The following is a 20823-nucleotide window of genomic DNA, read 5'->3' on the forward strand; positions in this document are numbered from 1 at the left end:
ACAACACTCAGGCTCAGGTGGTCAAGGAAGGACACTGGCTGACATCCTCTGGTTGGCTCATCCTATCTATCTAACTGTTGAATGCTTCTTCTGCTTGGATGATCTTTTGCATGAAATAGAGTGAGACACAAAGATCTGCATGTATTGTATGCACATTCATAGCTACATTCACATGCTTCTTCTCCAAGTTTCCCTGTTCCTAATCTTTGACTATGGTCTTTCCAGGCCTCTGATCCACCAGCCAAGCCATTTGTCATTTCCAGGAATCTATCTACAGTCATACCTCAGCCCCTTTCTCTCTCCATACAAGGTGAGCAACCAAATGTACTCCTCAAAATTCTGCTAGCTGTGAAGAATCCCCTGACTTCTGTCCTTCAGGGTTACCCTGGGGAAGGCTGTAGTGCAACCGCCATTCATTACTATTTGTTTTGAAGAAATAGTACCAGGCCTCAGTTTAGTTGGTCATTAGAAAGTTCTCTTGAGGTCATGGGTGCAAGTTGAGAGAGAGCTGGTGCAGTCAGGCTGCACCCAGAGATACTTGTAACTACACAGGTGGCTGCAAAAGCAGGGACTAGAGTAAAAAGACGGATTGAGGGGATGTGAGATCGGGCATTTGAAATATCTAAGATTATGCTGTAATTTCCATCGGACTCATGTGAAGATCAAGGCTGGGAGAGTTGGTAATTATAGGTGAAGAGAAAGGAGAAATCTAACTCCTATTGAGAGCCTATGATATGATGGGGTTTTGGTGTACGTGACAATATTTAATCCTCCCAACATTTCTATTAAGGTGGGTTGTACTGTTTTCATCTTATAGATTGGGAAACTGAGATTTGGAGAGAGAAAGTCACCACCCCAAGGATACATCGTAAGTTAGTAGTGGAGACAGGTTTTAATCATGTATCAGTTTATCTCTGCATTACTTGCAGGACTAGATCTACTGTACTGGCAGGACACAGAATGCTTTCCTTATTTAATTTTACCTTTTGGACCACAAGTTCTCCTTTGATTGGGGAGGACTAGTTGTAGGAATCTTCTGTGTCCCTGGATTCTTAGAAGATTCAGCCCCCATGATGAGCAAACTCATGAAATAGTCATCTTTGTCTGACCTCTTCCTCCGAGGTACTCATTGCATCAATAATCTCTCTGATCTTTGATCCTTGGATAAAGAGCTGTCCTCCAAGAGCATTACTAGCATTCCCTATCTTCTGAATATTTCAGCAATCACCAAAGCTTACCCTTCCAGAGTCTGGTTCCCAGAGGGGAGCTTTGAAGGGGAAACACGATCAAGTTTTTGTTACAGAAATTGTAATAGCTAATATTTATTGGACACCCACATGTGCCAGGTGCTGTTCTAAGCCTTTTACACGTATCAACTCATTTAATGTTTTCGGTAATCCTATGAGATAGGTACAATTTCCATGTCTAGTTTTTACTTGGAAAAACAACAACTAAGTAAGTGCAGAGGTGTGTTTTGCCTGAAGTCATGTACCTAGAAGGAGACAAGTCCAAAATGAGAGCTTGCACTGTAACCATTATGCATGCCACCTCACTTAGGCTGCAGTTTGGAGAAGGATTGTAGGATGCCAGGCTGGAAGTAAGAAGACCAGTCAGTGATGACTGCAAAAGTTAGATGGTCACCTGGACAGAGAGAGAAGAATCTAGAATGGGAGAATATAGATGATCAGAGAGTCATTTAGGCAATAGACACCACAGGGCTTCATGGTGTAAGTGACTCTGTGGATGCCCTGCCTGCCTCCCATGAGTTCCACCACTTCCCAGCTTACTTACAGCTGCAATGTCTGCATCTCTTTGCCTGAAGGCTCTCTCTGAAGCCAGGAAACTGCCTGTGGGTAAGACAGGATGTAAGTGCCAGGGAATTAACACCCCCCCAGGAGTACCCTCAACCAATAAATGATGTTATCATTCTGATGCTTTTTTTCTACACCATTTCCTCAAGTTTCCAGGTGGAATTATGCTTCAATTGCCTACAGCACAGATGGCTTGATATGTGATGTGTATCACAGGCTGACTTCATTCTCTTCCCTCTCATGTTCCTACTCCCTTATCCTGGGTTTTCTGAAATCCCCTCAAAAACTATTTGTATTTAAATCCTTGGCTCAGCATCTGCTTCTGGGTAACTCAAACTAAGGCACGGGTGAGTGGTTATGGGGAGTGAAGAAGAGATAAGAGTCAAAGATAATCCTGAAAGATTATGTGTCCAGCTTAAATGATGTTCTCTGAAATCTGGAACTCTGGGGCAGGAATGCCTTTGAGAGGGTGGTGAGCTGCACTCAGGACCTGGTGAATCTGAGATACCTGTGCAACATCTTAGAGGAGGTACTTCACAAGCAATGGACTCTGTGGGTCTGGAACTCAAGAAAATGTTCTGGGTTGGGGAGAATCTGTGTTACGATCTTCAGGATAGTTCATGACTCACCTCAAGGAGTGGGTGTGGGTATCCCTGCTCCATCTCCTTAATCATGTCTGATCTTTTCTCTTCGACTCCTACTCAAATGGAAGGAAAGAATATGAAGGTGTTTAGGTGGGTGGAAGCTGAGAAAGTGCTTGTTAGAGGGAAGAGAAAGAAAGCACGTTTACATTGAGGGAGTATTTATTGAAGTTCTGTCAGTTGCTGCAAGCAAATCACTGATACATTTCAAAAAAAATGTCTGGAAGATTTTCCTTGCCCTGCAGGGAGTGTTTTTTAATAAGTGATGTGGTCAGAAGTGTCGGTGTAATTTTTCTCAGTTGGTGCTGCAGACACTCTAAGAGTTTGTTGGAGAGATTCATTTGGTCTTTATAAAGGCTAACATGGAGATATCAGCATGCCTTGTTAGCACTCCCCACTCTCAGAGCAGAAGGTGTCCTTGATGGCATCTAGTCTAACATCCTACTTAGTAGATGCTGGGATCCCTCTGCTGTATCTCTGGCTAGAGGTTGTCATACTTGAACTTGGATTCTTCTGGTGATAAGCAGCTCATTTCTTTACAAAGTAGACCATTTAATGCTTCAACAGTGTTCATTGTTAAGCAGTTCTTTTACCGAGCTGAAATATGCCTCCCCATCACTTTGGCTCACGGGCTCCAGTCTTGTGGGTACCACACTGACTTTCTGTCCTCCCTGTGCACAGGAGAGCCTTGCTAGAGAGCTGTAGGTAGTAGCTTCCCAAGTTCACTTGAGTCTTCTCTTGTTTTGACTGAACTTGCTTTTGATTGTTTTGCTCCCAAAGCTGGGGAATGGTCAATCCAGAGTCAAGAGCTAAGGCCAGAGAGTCTAACATACCAGAATGTACAGGCTGCTATGTAGTCTGTTCAATCTTAGGGAGCACCATTTGTATTGCAGACATCCTGCACAACCGTCCCTGGCATCCTTAAGAATGGGCTTCAACTTCTTCTCAGCAACTGTGTAGATGCTGGTTCCTCAGAAACACCCTGTTGCTTTTTAGGTAGACAGATATTTATGGAAAATATCAATAGATAGAGTTAAAGATAGAAATAAAGATAGAAAGAGAAAGAGCGTGAGCTTATAAAACCAAAGTGAATGGTTACATTTTCAACTTGTCACCCACACTTCTTTTCACCAAGTCCTGGCAAGTTTGCCTTCTCCTAAATAGATCCTAAATTCACCTGCGTATCTCTGTCTCACCTGTCACCATCCCATCTAGTCTATCATCATCTTTTGTCTGGATTATCTCAATAGACTTCCCACTAGTCTCCCTTGATGCCTTCCCATTCACTTTTCACACAACCGCAGAGTTATCTTCTTTAAATTCAAATTCACTGCATGGCTTCTCTGTTGAGAATTCTTCAGGGTTTCCCAATGTTCTTAGGCCAAAGATCAACATTTCAACAAGGGTTATCCCAGGCATTGCATGATCCAGGACCCCATTCTCCTGTTGAACTTTTCTCTAGCTAAGGAGCAGCTATGACTGGATGGGTGCAGTAGGAGTGTCTTAGTCCATTTTATGTTGTTATAACAGAATACCTGAGGTTGGGTAATTTATAAAGAACAGAAGCTTATTCAGCTCACAGTTCTGCAGGCTGAGAAGTTTAAGGTCATAGCCGTGGCTTTTGTTGAGGACTTTCATGCTGCATCAGAACATGCAAGAAGGTCAAAGGGGAAGCAGACATATGTGAAGAGGACACAAAACCTGATGGGTGTCCCAGCTTTCTAAAAACTCACTCTCAGGGGAACTAATCCATTTCCTTAAGAACTAATCTAGCCTTGCCATAGTGATAATTCACTAACATGAAAGTGGCACCAAGCCATTCATGAGGAATCCACCCCCATTATTCAAAGACTGCCCACTACACCCCACCTCACCACACCACCACGCAGGGTACCAAATTTCAACATGAGCTTATCTGGGCACAAACAAACCGTAACCACACCATAGCGAGGAGGTAGCGGGAGACTTTAGATAGAGCAGAGTTTCCTCAACCTCAGTGCTGTTGGCATTTTTGGCCAGAAAATTCTTTATTGTGGGGAGTTGTCTTGTGCATTGTAGGAGGTTTAGAAATACCCCTGGGCTCTACCCAATAGATGCTATTAGCACTGCCCTCCCCCACCCCAGTTGTGATAATGTACAGTTCTCCAGACATTGCCACATGTCTTCTGAGGGCAAAATAACACCCAGTTGAGAATCACTGCTGTAGGGAGAGACCTAGACTTGAGTCCAATCCAAACTCTGCCTGTTTGTGGTTGTGTCATCTTTCATAGGTTGTTTAACCTCTTTGGGTCTGTTTCTCACTTATAAAATGGGATTACTAGTAGGAGACACAAAATGCAGATGTGACCATCAAATCAGATAATTCATGTATAATACTTGACAAGATAGTGTGAAGTATAGAGTAAGTGTTCAATAAATAAATAAATACGCCATTATTATTGCTATTATTGTTGTTAGCTTTGTATAACTCTGTGAGTGGGTTGACACTGGTGAGAAAATTCCTTTGCATACACACAGTCGTGCACTCCCACCAACCCCAATTAAAAAAAAAAATACTGCTTCCTCCCAAGTCAGGGAAGAAATCAACCTGTATTTTTTTTTTTTTTCTGAAAAGTCAGTTTCTTGCAGGAATGAGCATAAATGGGTTCTCCTCCTTTGGGAAACAGTGGCCTTTTCCAGGGGATGGTTTAATCTTTTGGAGACAGATGAATATGAGCTGCAGTAATCCTGCAATGCTACCAGGAGAGTTGGGGAGAGGGAGAGAATTTCAATAGGGCCTTGGAGACACTCAGCGTGTTTCAATAACTGCACTTTGTGACTTGAACTCCCCCACTGTGACACATTCCTGGAAATAACAACCCAGGCTAATAGGATGGAATTTCATGAGTGGAAGGGGTGAAGGTCATACCTTTTCCAACGTCACGTCCAGTTCTCTGTAGTGGGCAGGTGTGCTGGGTGAGCTCTGTTTGCTGCTCTAGATCCTCTTTCCATCCTCCTCCCTACTGCTCTGTGTCCTGGGAGGTCAACTCTTATAGAGCACATCAATGCATTTCCTTGCATTTTAAATTCCTGTTGGATTCAGCCAATGGAAAGCAGCAGCAGAAGATCAAAGGGTGGAAGGAGACAGAGGTCAGACTAATTTTCCTTCCCTTTTCTCCATCCTCAGACAGGCCCCTTCTAAGCTACAGCCACCTTGTCTGGATTTGGCAACTGCTGTCTGTCTCCATTCTACCCCCAGCCCTCATCTAGAAGTGGTGGCTCTGGAATATTGCCCTGACCCTCTGGTTTGCTGCAGCCTTGTCATAGCTTTTGTAAATAAGACACTTTGTTAAACTCCTCCAATTGCCATGTTTGAGTGCAACCTCTGGTTTCCAGCTGGGCTTCTGATGCAGCAGATCTTCAAGGAGCCCAGATAAAAGGGTAAAATGCAGTTTTGGATTAATCTCCCCCACTAGCCGCTGGGTTGTTAGGACCATGTTTTGTTCATTCTGATTTCTCACTATAGCACCTGGCACAGAGTAGGTGCTTGGTGAATGTTTGTTGACCTGAATTAATGGGATTTGGAGTTAAGATATTAAAGTTAGATCAGAGAGCTCCTTCACCCTGAGCTTGCCAATACATGCTAATGCTGTGGGCATCTTAGGGACATTTTGCTATGTGGCAGAAGATGTGGATGGATTCTGTGATTCAGTCATGCAGTCTCAACCTCAGGGTCTTCTTGGGCTTATGGAAGGTTCACTGGGGAAGTTGGTGACCCATGTGACATGTATGGGAAGGCAGTACTCTAGTGGAGATTCTGGAGATGAGGGGAATGGGAAAGGCTCAGAGAAGGAAAGCTACCTATCCAAGGCCACACAGCCAGGAGGGACAGAGCAAGCTTAAAGCTTGTAACCTATTCACCAGCAACAGTGTTCAACTATTGAGTACTAACTGTGGCCAGGTGCACTGCTTAAACTTATCTCAGTTTTCACAATGTTGTAAAGAGGATATCATCAGCTTTTTTCACAGGTGGTAAAACAGAGGCTGAGAGAGATAAAGTGATTCACTCAAGGTCACACAGCTAGAAAGACACAGCTGAGATTCAAATATAACACTAAAACTGTGTTCTTAACTTCTGTTTCAATTTGCTCTCTATGGCTGTTAAAAAAAACTGTCTAGCCAGGTGGGTGCTGCATGCCTGTAATCCCAGCTACTCGAGAGGCTGAGGCAGGGGATTACTTGAGGCCAGGAGTTCGAGGCCGTAGTACACTATGACAGTTCCTGTGAATAGCCACTGCACTCCAGCCTGGGTTACATGGAGAATCCCCATCTCTCTTTTTTTTTTTTTTTTCTTTTGGGACGGAGCCTTGCTCTGTCGCCCAGGTTGGAGTGCAGTGGCGCAATCTCGGTTTACTGCAAGCTCCGCCTCCCGGGTTCAAGCCATTCTCCTGCCTCAGCTTCCTGAGTAGCTGGGACTACAGGCGCCCGCCACCACGCCTGGCTAATTTTTTGTATTTTCAGTAGAGACGGGGTTTCACTGTGTTAACCAGGATGATCTCGATCTCCTGACCTCATGATCAACCCACATCAGCCTCCCAAAGTGCTGAGATTACAGGGAGAACCCCCACCTCTTAAAAAGAAAGGAGAAGTGTCTAAATCTACTCTCCTAGAAGTGGCTTCAAGGAAGCAACATTTAAGCTAAGACCTGAGTTCAGAATGTGAGTACCAGTGGAAAGAGAATCTACAAAAGCCAGGAGGAGGCTGATGAACTTGAGGAAATTAGAGAAGTTCAGTGGGACAGGAACAGGAATGTGGTTGGAGCAGGTGGAAGGGGAGAGATGAGGTAGAAGGACTTTCCAGAGGCCAGATTTTGGAGGCCTTTCGAGGATATGTGGAGGAGTGTGAACTATTCTATAGGTACCTGGGAGCCACTGAAGGTTCTTGAGCAGCCTTGGTGAGAACTAGAGGCTGGCTATGGCTGCCTGGTGGAGGACTGTGTGGAAGGGGTAGTACTGAGGCAGGAGGGCCCACAAGGAGGTTGCAGAGAAGTTTGGGTCAACTATGGTGCCTGTCTAGACTGGTATGATAGAAGTGATGGAGGAAGTGGATAGATATGAGAAATTTTAGAAGGTAGAGATTATTGGACAGGAAGCTGGTAGAGAAGGATTATTTGGAAGTAGTTGTCTCATTGTGGTTTTCCATATCCTCACACTCTGAATGAAGAAGCTAGACCCCAAATTTCAGACAATGAACCTGATCCTGCTATTCATTATACCTCTGTTCTTTCTTCTCAGAGGGACCCATGCTTTACCCATCCTGTGACCCTAACTTCAGCATTAATCGTTCCAAAAATATGTATTGAGTATCAACTATATATGTAGCTGCTGTGAATCTACAGCACTGTATAAGTCAGACAAACTCTCCACCCTCTTGGATGCTAATATTTTAATGGGAAGACAAATGAAAGAAGATGACAATTTCAGAGACAAATGCTATGAAACAGTAGATAAACGAGGGCAATGTGACAGGGAGTGACTGTGCTAGGCAATTCTAGATGGAGTGATGTCTCTAGGGAGATGTCTCTTGGGGTCATCAATGTGGGGGCATGGAGAGAGTTGGGGGCAGGGGTAGGGGGGCCATTACCAGGAGGGAAAGTGAGTGCACTCAAGAACTGAAAGGTGGGGAGTGCTGCTGGTTTGTAGCTGGGGGGCAACATCAGAGAAGCCTCTGTGGCCTGAGTACATAGGACTGTGCAGACTTTGGCAAGGAGTTTTGATTTCATTTTAGGATTGTACACGGGGAGTGATGAACTGATTTTTTCTTTAGAAAGAACACTTTTGCTGTTGTAGCAAGAACAGATTGTAGAGATCCTGTTGAGGGTAGATGGAGGGAAACCACTCCTGAGGCCCTTGTGTCAATCTAGGTGGGAGATGATGGTGACTTTGACAGTGGTGGTACCACAGGAATGGAGAAATGAGCAAACCTAGGGGGCGGGTGTATGTGTTACAGTAGGTAGATGAGACAAGGGGGATTATGGGGGAAAGTAAGAAATCTTCTTGGCCCTGGACAAGCTACTGGAGTCCCCTTTCTGAAGCCTTTGGCATTTTGTCCTTTCATACCTTTTAGGATCTCAGAACGTCATTCCGTGTGAGGAATGGAATGGGATTACCTGCTCGTCTCCTGTCGAGCATGGAGTAGCACTGCCTCTCTTAAGATGGCTTCCTTCTTGAGAGGTTGAGGAACCCTTCCCAGGACTGGGCCATCTTGCTCTGAGGTAGACATCTCTTACCTTTGTTCCCAAGAACACCTTCCTTCTTATTTATTTTCTTTTTCCAAAGAATGTGGCAGAAATATCTACAATGTCTCAAGCTCTCCTTGCTGTTCTTTCACGGTCACAGTGATTAAAGAAAATGGGGAGGGAGGACAGGGATTATTTTAAGAGACCCAAAGAGTCCTGGCTGACAGCTCCCCTGGTAATGTAACGTGGTGCCTAAAATTCCACTGTCGTTGAGCATCGTCTTCAGGTTAATCACTGTTCTCTTCAAATGCAAATGAGGCTAGAATGGGCATTGTACATTAATCTCCACCTACGTATCAACTGTTTTTTTTTTGTCCCTAACACAGAGAAATCACACAGGCTAAAAGTTAGATACCTGGGAGTGGCAGAAAGAGCACAGACTTTAAAACCAGAAAGATTCACCTTCGAGTCTTGGCTCTGCCACTTACCAGCAGTCTGACCTTGAATGGTTTCTTACCTTCCTTCAACCTCAGCTTCCCCATTGTAAATGGGGGCTCAAGAATACCTCCCTTGCAACATTATTTGAAGATGAAAGTGACAGAAGTGAAGGACCTAGAGCACTGCTTGGCCCATAGTAAGTGCTCAGAAAGTTCCCTTCCTTTTCTTACGTTTGAGCTTTGTGTCAGGCTCCATCCTGTCTGCTTGGCCCAAGCTCCTCCTCCTTCTTTGGTCTTGCATGGTTATTAAGCGGGTCTTGGCTGAGACATCGCCTGTGGCAACCCATGGCAACCTCTCCTTGCAGAGGCTGCCAAATGTCAGCCCCTCTGTAATAAAACTTTCTTTCCCCTTCAGGCTAGAAGGAGGGCTAGACAGTCTGATTGTGCCCGTCCCTCTGTGATTAAGGTCCGTAATCAGCCCAGCTGCTTGATGGAATCGGAACTGGCTGATTAGCAGGGCACACTTTGGCCTCAGGTTAATGGATGATCTCACACTGTGGCTGCAGAGTAATTACCAGTTAAAAGGTCTGAGGCCAGGGCTCTGTGGTCTTGGGGAGGTCTGGCCCCATTTAAATGCAGAGTCAGGAGAATAATCTTCTATTAGCCAGCAGCAGATAGCTAAGATGGGAAGGGGGGTTGGGGGTGGGGGCAGGACCTCATGGATGTGTCTCCAGAGGTCTAGGCTCAGTCTCAAATTGGCCAGGTGGACTTTACTTACCATTAGGGAGCCAGTTCAAGAACTGGGTGTGGCAAGAACAGGTTGAGGGATTCAGACAGACTTGGGAGGAATTCCAGCTGGGCCACATCTTGTCCATGGGATCTTTGGCAATGCATTTAACTTTTCTGTGCCTCGATGTCCTCATCTAAAAAGTTGAGTTAAAAATGCCTGCCTTATAGGGTCCGTGTGAGCTTAATCAGTTCTATGTATACAGGTGCATAGAGGTACTCAACGCAAACTATGTCTTTCTCTTCCCAGTAGTATGTGCCTCTGGTTGATCAGTGATTCTCCTTCCAATTCTCTGCACAGACTGTTCCTGAAAATTGATTAACTTTACAAGTATTTACTAAATATCTGTGGTGTGCCAACTACAATGTCAGTTGTGGGGATAAGGTGCAGTCCAAAAATTCAAGGAGCTTATAATCTCGTGGGGGAGTCAGGCTAAGATACTGGCTGCTGGAACAACGTTGTGATATAGATAAACAGGATGAGTATGGAAACCCTGAGCTGAGCCCTTAACTTAGACCACGAGTCAGAGAGGCTTCCCGGACAGGGTGATTCTAAACCAAGCACTGTAGTTGGAGAAGAGCAGAGGTAACATTTCAGACTATGAGAACAACTGAGGGCAAAGGCCCAGAAGAGAGGCAGGCATGAGACATGTTTGTGGGAAGAAATGAAAAGGGCTCAGTACCTGAGACACCGGTGGGTGAGTGAACTCATGAATGAATGTATGAATGAGTGAGCAAGAAAATGGGGCAATGAATAGTGAATGAGTAAGTGAGGAATGAGTGATTGAGTGAATGAATGGATACCTGCAGGGATGAAGGAGTGAATGAATGGTGTCTTGATGCATGGGGTAGTGAGTGATTGAGTGCATGCATTCAGGGCACCACCCCTACAACACTGTTTCAGTAAGGGCTACCTTGTTCACCTTACCAAAAATTGCAAACTCCCCACTCCTACCTCACACTCTCAATCACCCTTTTCCTCCTGTGCTTGTTTTTCCTTTAGCCCTCAACACCCTCTGAATACATGTAATGTGTTGATTTATTAAACGTACTGAGAATTGTGTGTATCCTCCCTCTTATCCACTGGGGCAGGAAATTTTTTGTTTTGCTCACTGACATATGGTGCTCTGGCATATAGTAGGTATTTAATAGATGCTTGTGGAATAAATAAATTACATGAGGTGCTGAGTAAGGAAGGGACTGGAGGAGGGAGGAGAGGGTTCTCAGAGCCTGAGCTTCTGGGCCCAATTCTCACGCTCCAGTGAATGTATACACCTGGCCTTCTTTCCAGATATTGCTTTTTTATTTTTATTTATTTATTTTTTTGAGACAGGGTCTCGCTTTGTCACCCAGGCTGGAGTGCAGTGGCACGACCTCGGCTCACTACAACCTCTGCCTCCTGGTTTCAAGTGATTCTCATGCCTCAGCCTCCCGAGTAGTTGGGACTACAGGCACACGCCACCATGTCTGGCTAATTTTTGTGTTTTTAGTAGAGACAGGGTTTCACCATCCTGGTCAGGTTGGTCTTGAACTCGTAAACTCAAGCAATCTGCCCGCCTCAACCTCTCAAAGTGCTGGGATTACAGGCATGAACCACTGAGCCCGGCCTCCAGGTATTTCTTCACAGAGCTCAGCAGCCTGGCCACATGGATCCTCAGAGATGCTGCCCTAGGTCTGTTGGGCACTGCCCTGAGGCTAGCCTTGTGGTGGGTGGTGTGTGGCCCCTGAAGGAAAGAAGGGAGGGAAGGAAGGGAGGCAGCAGGAAGGCAGTTGCTGCTGGGGAAAGCAATTCTGTCTCCTTCGGCAATCTCAGCAGTAGCCACTTGTCAGAAGAGCCGGCAGGGGAAAAAAATGACAAAAAAATCAGGTCCAATTTATCACCTTCAAATCGTGTTGAACAAGCTACTGTAGCTACTTGGTTTTGAAGAACTCCCCCTTCTTCCCCCTACACAGAACAAACACCACTAAATGCCTCTCCACCTGCGCAGCTGAGCATTGGCAACCTTGCTGCCAATTAAAGGGCTCCCTGCTGTGGGGGCTGATCCAGGGTGGCTGTCGAGGGGGGTGGTGGAGAGAATGGAATCATTAAAATGGGAGAACAAAGGAGGTAGAACAAGTTCAAATGAGATTAAGGCACAAAGGGAAAGGCTGCCTTTCCGGGGCATTTATGCCTAGGGACAGCTGGGTGCCTCTGGCGAAATTTACCTGTAGCCCAAGCAGTTGGTAATGGCCAGATGCCTGCAGCGGGGGGGGGAGTGGGGTCCATCCAAACAGAAGACTTTCAGGGTACACCAGATATTTCCATGCTTCCTGTGTCCCCGTCTTCTCAGGTCCCCAGCTCACAGGGAGCAATGGTCAACATGGTTCCCAGACCTGGTAGAGCCAAGGCTTGCCCCAATCAGTGCTTCAGTGGACTCTTCTGCAGCTCCCTGAAAGGTCTGATGACCACCACAGTGGGATGCCTCCCACGACAGGGAGCTGTTTACCTCCAGCAGCAGCACCTCTCCCTCTTGATTCTGGTGACAGTGATGACAAAGAGTCTGAGTTTACTGAGCACTTGCTGTGTGCTAGGCACCGTTCCAGAAGTTTTATAGGTGTTGAGTCCCATTTACTGTGTTCAGTGTCCTCCTGCCCCTTCCGCTCTTTCTTTTCCACTCTCCAGCTGTCTATCTTCTCCCTCTGAGTCTTTGCATGGGCTGTTTCCCTCTGCTGGGAGGGAACGCCATCCCTGCCTCTCTCACAGAGTGCTGTCGGGCTGAAATGGGTTGATGAATGTGAAAGCCCCACACATCTTGCAGCCCCTAGAGAGAGCCCTGCAAATGACAGCTATTTTTATTGTCCACCCAGAGTTCCAGCTTCAGTTGACTATGAAATAAAGTTTTCTCTCGTTAGAGGCCCACGGCTGCGATGATTCTTTCGCTATACACCTGGATGCTTATTCGCCATCTCTTAAGATTTTAAGAGTACCCCACCTCATGGGGTCTGGTAAGAGTGTCATCACAGCCTGGCCTAATTAAAGGGCAACATCGTCATTTCATTTGTCATCATCACCACCACCACCACCACCATCATCATCACTTTCATATCATTGAAGTCTGCCATATTTTGAGCACCTATTTTATGCCAGACATTCTGTCAATTGAGTCACATCTGTTTTCTTGAATCTTTTGAAAAAACAGTGGATGAGATTAGGGCTTGGCAAAGCAAAAGAGCTTCCTGAAGGTTGAACAGCTACTAAACACCCTAGCCAGGATTTGAACCTGTATTTGTCTGACTTCATAGCCTCAGTGCTTTTTATTGGGTCACTGGCCATGCATCTTTGTTTTCCATTCCCTTTGCCAGCTTTAGAAGATGCCTCAGTTAAATTCTGACTGTACATCTGACTGTCATGTATTTGGGACAACTGTAAAAACTCTCTGTTTAATTTAGGGCTGGCTTCTACAGAGTTTGCAGTTGTTTCTTACTTTTAAATCTTTTTCATAGAAACTTCTCTTAACCTGTATTTCTTCCATTTGGGGGCTTAGGCAGTGGACCTTTGGGTCAAAATGCAAATATTTTACATCCATCTTTATGTGTTGGGTGCAGCCTGGCTTCTAGACCCTGCCTCAGTCTGCACCCTATCCCCAGATTGAGCACTTGAACCCCTCTGTGACTTCATTTTTCCACTGGGACTAGGACTGTTCCTGACTTGAGGCCAGAGGGGCTCCAGCCTCATGCTCTGGACTCATCATTGAGTTCTCGTTCCCCACCCTCCATTCTGTCCCAGATCTGAGGGGTCCTGTTTTCTGTCCCAAGTCATGTTTCCATTTTGTTACCTCCTGCTTATCCAGGCCCTTCAGTTGAAGCCTCAGTCTTGCTACTGTTGGCAACATGACTGCCCTCCTCCACCCCAAGACATGGTGGTTAGGACCAGGACTTAACTTAAAGGTCAACCTTATCTATTAAGCTTTTCTGAACCTCCACTTGTCTCCACTGGTAGAACTGACCTTAATCTCCTTTGTAATCTGGGACAGTGGACAGGTTCTATCTCAGCACCAGCATCTCCAAAGCCTTCATTTCTCTGACTCCTTTCCCCAGGCAGTGAAATGAGACCATTTCAAACTGGCTCCTTTTAGTGCCATATTGGTCAGAGGTTGAGGATTTTCCTTCAGGCCACAATCATCCATAAGGTGTCCAATACCTCTATTCTCTCCTCTGGGGTCCTTGAAAGTGTCAAAGACCCTGGGACCATGGATGGTTTTCATGGAATGAACCAGTGGGAGGCACAGTCTGCAGGGCACAGACAACCACCATGGAAGGCTGAATGACCAAAGGTTGAAGAGCTTGACCTCTGGCCGATGGGGTCCCCTTCAGATGCTGCTGAGGCAGTTTGCATTCCTGTATACCCTGACACTTAGGTTCAAGGTCATTTTATTCCTCGAAACAAATCTCCACCTCACCCTTTTTGGTCCCCAGGGTCCCTTTTCAACTTTTTTTCTCCCTTTTTTCATTCTTCTGCCTTTTACTTGGTTTCTGCAATCACAAGAACTCTCTCTGACTCTGTGAATTTGAAAGCATTCACAACAACCTTTGTTTTACATTCCACAATAGATGACTTATACCTTCACAAGCAGCCTGGGGAGCTGGGAAAAGAAGAGTCCCTTGGGGTACAATTGAAAGAGTTCCGTGACCCCAGAGTCTAGGAGCAAGCGCATAGATTAATACTTACAAGCATTCCCTACCACACTGCATTTCCCACAAGAGCAAGGATTTGGCCTCATTTGTCTTTCTCTCCACAACACTTTACCTGGTGCCGGGCCCACAGTAGGTGCTCAAGGTATGCTACAAATGTTGGAATGAATGCAGATCTAGTTTTCTGTTGCTGATTTCCAGCTGCCATCATTTCTGGATGTTGCTACTGGATGCCAGGGACCATGGTAACTCCTTTAAGGAGCTTGAGCCTCAGGACATATAAGTAATTCCCCCGAGCCACCTAACTAATCACCTGAGTAGTACGTGGTGGAGCCTGGAATTGAACCCAGCTCTTCCTCACTGATGTTCCTACTGTTCATTAATCACCTCTCATTTTTTCCTAAAATGATACAAGAACCATCCCATGTCTGCTTCAAATCACTCATCCATACACTTCTTATGTATTTCTGCTTAGACAGTTTTTGGCTGTAATTCTTCAGGTAATTACTTAAACTCTCTGTGCCTCAGTTTCTTCGTCTGTAAAATGGGGATAGTAATAATATCTGCCTAAGGGTTATTGTGAATTGTTACATAATGTTATATATATGCAAATCATTTAGTTACAAGACTTGGATATAATAGAATTATGCAAATGTCATATAAGTGTTGGCCATCATCATGATCATCATCATCAATGGCAGGGGAAGGGTATATTTTGATGGTCTACTCATTCTTCAAGACCCCACTAAAATACCATCTCTTCCATGAAGCTGCCCTCAACCCCCTGGTCAGAATCAGTCTCTCTCTCTCTTCCTTACTCCCACAGTCCTTTATCTGTTGTATCTTTTGTGGTATTTTTTAATGCCTTTCTCTCATTGGACTGAGCCATATAGGACCAAATATGGACAATGGGCACTCTATAAATCCTCAGTGAATTGACCAAAGCCTGGAGGATTTGTCTCCTTGGACTTGCTCCAGATCAGCAAGGGTTAAGTGAGCCATCCCTAGAAGATGCCAGAAGGTGGGCTTTTGGCTCTGGGAAAGCCTGCTTCTGCCTTCACTTCCAAGCATTCATCATCACTCCTGTCTCCTGCCTAATGAGCACCCAAAGTGATTTTCTATTGCTTGTAATTCACCAGAATTGTTGCAACATTTAGAAGGGCCCGGAAATTGACAGCCTAATACCCCTGCTTGCCTGTCCTCTCGATGACTTGTCGAAGGCTGAGCTGATTGCTTCTCCTGCAACAATTATCCTGGAGCTTCAGACAACATCAGAGGAAATAAACAGTTGGAAAGGTTAGAGACAGGGACTGGAGGAAAAACTCAGGGAGAGCATTTGAGAAACGGGGTGAGCAGGAAGATGTTGCACTCGTGGGGAGGAAAGGTGGAGAGGAGGAGCCCCTTCCCATTCTAAGCTCTCATGGTTCTTAGGAAGCATCCATGATTGTTGGAATCTGAAGTGATGCAGGAGACAGCAAATTTGCTGCTTTTTAGAATTCATGGGGATCTTCTGGAATTTCCTGGCCCCATATTCTCATTTTATAGATGAAGACACTGAAGCCTAGATGGGGGAAAGGGTTGACTTTGCAGAGCGGGTGGCAAAGACAGGATTGAAGTCAGATCTCCTGTCATCTCTAAAATGGATTTAAGGGTATGAGAGTGCAGATGTCTTTTCAAGATCTTGATTTCAATTCTTTCTTTCTTTTTTTTCTTTTGAGAGATGTGGTCTCACTCTGTTGCCCAGGCTGGTCTTGAACTCCTGGTCTCAAATGATCCTGCTGCCTCAGCTTCCCAAAATACTGAGATTACAGGCATGAGTCACCTGCCTGGCCTGATTTCAATTCTTTTGGATGAATACCCGGAAGTGAGACTGCTGGATCATATGGTAGGTAGTTCTATATTTAATTTTTTGAAGAATCTCCATACTGTTTTCCATGGCACGGGACATCATTTTATATTCCCACCAACAATGTACAAAAGTTCCCCTTTTCTTCAGACCCTTACCAATACGTGATGCCTTTTGTGTTTTTGATGATAACCATCCTGACAGATGTGAGGAAATATCTCACTGAAGTTTTGAGTTCTTTTGTCTATATACCCAGAAGTAGAGTTGCTGAATCATATGATAATTCTATATTTAATTTTTTGAAGAATCTCCATACTGTTTTCCATGGCACGGGACATCATTTTATATTCCCATCAACAATGTACAAAAGTTCCCCTTTTCTTCAGACCCTTACCAATACGTGATGCCTTTTGTGTTTTTGATGATAACCATCCTGACAGATGTGAGGAAATATCTCACTGAAGTTTTGATTTGCACTTCCCTGAAAAGTAGTGAAATTGACTACCTTTTCACATGTGTTGGCCATTTGTATGCCTTCTTTGAAGAAATGTCTATTCAACTCTTAGCCCATTAAAAATTAATATGCAATTGCTGTACATATTTTGGGAGTACTTGTGATATTTTGATACCTGTATACAATGTGTAAGAATGAGATCAGGATATGATTGACATATCTATCACGTCAAATGTTTATTTTTCTTTGTGTTGGGAACATTACAAATGTAGCTATTTTGGTGTATACAAAACGTTAGATTTTGGGGATTCTTTGGCTATTGAGTTGTAGAAACTCCTTATATATTCTAGAAATTAACACCTTATGAGATATATTGTTTGCAAATGTTTTCCTTCACTGCATACTTTGCCTTTTCACTCTGTTGATTGCTTCCTTTTCTGTGCAGACACTTTTTAGTCTGATGTAGTCACATTTGCCTATTTTTGCTTTTGTGGCCTGTGTTTTTGGTGTCCTATCCGTGAAGTAATTGCCAAGAACAATGATATGGAACTTCTCTTGTGTTTTCTTCTAGGAGTTTTAGGAGTTTCAGGTCTTAGGTTTAAGTATTTAATCCATTTTGGGTTGATTTTGGGGTATGGCGTAAGAGAAGATCCAATCTGAAACTTTTGCGTGTAGATATCTGGTTTTTCCAACACCATTTGTGAAAGAGCATATCTTCTCCCCAGTGTGTATTCTTCGCAGCAGTACTATTTATAATAACCAAGATGTTGTAGAAACAACCTAAATGTCCATCTATGAATGACTGGATAAAGACAATGTGGCATATTCATACAATGAAAAACTATTTAGCCTTAAAAAAGAAGGAAATCCTGTCATATGTGACAATATGAATGGACCTTGAGGACATTATGCCAAGTGAAACAAGCCAGGCACACAAGGACAAACACTGCATGATTCCTCTTATATGAGATAGACAGGGCCAGGCAAGGCGGCTTATGCCTGTAATCCCAGAACTTTGAGAGGCCGACGAGGGAAGGTCACTTGAAGTCAGGAGTTTGAGACCAGCCTGGTCAACATGGTGAACCCCCATCTCTACTAAAAATACAAAAATTAATCAGGCATGGTGGTGCAGGCCTGTAGTCTCAGCTACTTGGGAGGCTGAGGCAGGAGAATTGCTTGAACCCAGGAGGCAGAGGTTGTAGTGAGCCGAGATTGCACCACTGCATTCCAGCCTGGGTGACAGAGTGAGATTCCGTCTAAAAAGAAAACAACCAAAAAACAAAGAGGGAGATAGATATAATAGTCAAAATCATAGAAGCAGGAAGTAGAATGTGGCTGCCAGCAGCAGGGGGTAGGGGAAACTGGGGAGTTACTACTGATCTCAGGTGTGCAAGATGAATAAGTTCTAGAGATCTGTGGCACAACATTATGCCTATAAATAACAACGCTGTATTGCCCACTTGAAAGTCTGTTAAGAGGGTAGATCTCATATTAAATGTTCTTACCACAATCAAATTGAAAAAAAAAAAAAGAAAAAGAAAAGAACCTATAGCTAAAAGGGAGCTTGTCCTAATAGACACCATGTTGGACATGTTACATATACTTTCTTGTATAATCTTGACAATTTCATGGGAAGTGGGCATCATTTTCTGTATTACAGAGATGTAGAAACTGGAGCTCAGAGAGGCTGAGTCTCTTTTCTAAAGTCATCCAGTTACTAAACAGCAGGAAAAGGATTTGAAGCCAGTAGGTCTGGCTTCAGAAACTGCATTCTTCTACCATGCTGTGACTTCACTTTATTAGTCTGCCTACTGCTAGAAGCCTTTTTACATATTAAGTTATAATTAGTTCATCTTGTCCCTTTCAAATTTTTAATTATGTGACTGCCAATCAGAGTATCTAATCAGTGTGAAAGTCCAGTGTTTCTGAATTGAGTTAATAATGACTTAAAAAAAAAATGAGTCATATCATAGTAGACTGTCAATTCCTCAAGGGTGGAGACAGTTTCTTAACCTGACTGCTCATTTCTGCATCCCAACATCTAGTCAAGGGCTGGCACATAGTAGGCATACAAATTAGCTATTACCACAATACTATCGCATAACAAACATCCCTAAATCTTAGCAACACGCCTTTGTTCTTAGGTTTCCAGGTCTGTGGATTGACTGTGGGTGGTTCAGCTGATCCAGGCTGAGTGTCTCTGTTTCAGGCTGTGGCCAGCTGGGTGTGGCTCCAGACTGGGGGATTGTTTGAGGATCAGGTTGAAGGACAAAAGCTACCTGGGAAGTCACCTCATGAGAGGTCACATGAGCACAAGGGCCTGGGCAATCTAAATAGGATATGTAAGGCTCTTACTTGCATAACATGTGCTGGCTTCCCTGGGCCAAAGCAAATCACTGGTCTGGCCAATATCCTACCACCATAGAAAGGAGAGGGGAGTGAATATTTACTGAATGCTGTGACCTGGGTCTTCAAGAAACATTGACTTGAGCTTTGGGGCCTGATCTTAGATAAATGGTACTCCCATTCCTGAGTCAAGCATCTGAAGACTAATCTCTTTGATTATTGAGGATCTGGGATCACAGGTCAGGAGCCTTGGAAAGTGGCTCTAAGAAGGACCCGCTCAGGACCTCATTGGGGTTGAGTGCCTTGTGCGTGTTTGTGGGATCATCCAGACTTGTAACTGAGGGTAGCACAGGGTGATGAGAACAATATGAGCTCCAGAGTCAGGTGGACCGAACCCTCCATGTGAAAGACAACCCAAACTCTACCAAGACGTGGCCTGGCTTTGTCCGTATTTGACCTCACCTCTCCTTTCCTCTTCCCTCTGATTCTTTTCCTCTGGGCTCCCTCTGGTTCCTGGGGCACAGAAGCTCCTTCCTGCCTCAGCTTTCTCTTGCTATTCTCTTTGTCTAGAAGGTTCTTGCCTGAGAGATTCACTTGGATGATTCCTTCTTATTATCAAGATTCTAGCTCCAATATCACCTGCTCACAGAGATTTTCTCTAACCAACTGATTTCAAATAGCACCCGCATTGTATTCTCTCTCTCACCACCTGGACATTTATTATCTCCATTGTCATTATCTAAAATAATCTTATTTATTTGTTTTCTTATTTATTACTTATCTCTCCCTTCTAGAATATAGCTTTGTGAGACGAAGGATTGAATTTGTGTGATTCAGAGCTATTTCCAGAGGCTGGAACTGTGTTCGGCATGTGGTGGGTGCTGAATAAATATTTGTTGAATGAATGAATGAATGAACAAAGGAATGAACAAACAAATTGGTGGGATAACCATAGGCAAATTACTCTGAGGACTCAGTTTCTTTTTCTGCAAAATGGGACCACTAATGTGGGTGTTGGTCATTGGCAGGTTTTGGGATAATGCATGTACAGTGTTCAGTGTGATGGCAGCTACATAGCAGGTGTTCAAAGTGGCAGCTTCTGCAATAATTGCTGTTGTCTTAGCTTGGGGCTTTCTTGATGACCCATTCTAGCCATGGGTTCTCTTGGCTCTTCAGAGCTCTTTCCTGGCTGGTCTTGGCAGGCCCCATCTCCCCACCCTCAAGGAGCTGGAAAGGCCAAGAACATGGCTGCAGCAATGAAGGGAAATAAGATTGGAAAGGGTCCTTAATTCTAAAGGATTGTCCCCAAACCCAAAAACGGCGTGTTAAATCAGAGTCCTTCCCATAACTCATAGTCTATCTCCATGGAAATGGGCACCATATGGAGTTAATTAGTAGAACAACAAAACAATCAATTAGTTCCTTAATTAGTTTTACTAAGAAATGATAACAAACAAACACAAACACTTTATTCCAACTAATGCCCGAGCTGCAGTGATAGTTTAATGGCCTTGGAAAGCCAGCTCAGGCGTTGGGCCGCTGTGAGCAGAGATTTATTCCCATGATATTGACAGGTTCCCTGGTCTCTGTCCAGGCTATGCGTTTCATCTTTAT

The sequence above is a fragment of the Colobus angolensis genome, unplaced genomic scaffold (genome assembly GCF_000951035.1).
Source record: "Colobus angolensis palliatus isolate OR3802 unplaced genomic scaffold, Cang.pa_1.0 Scaffold71, whole genome shotgun sequence".
NCBI lineage: Eukaryota > Metazoa > Chordata > Mammalia > Primates > Cercopithecidae > Colobus > Colobus angolensis.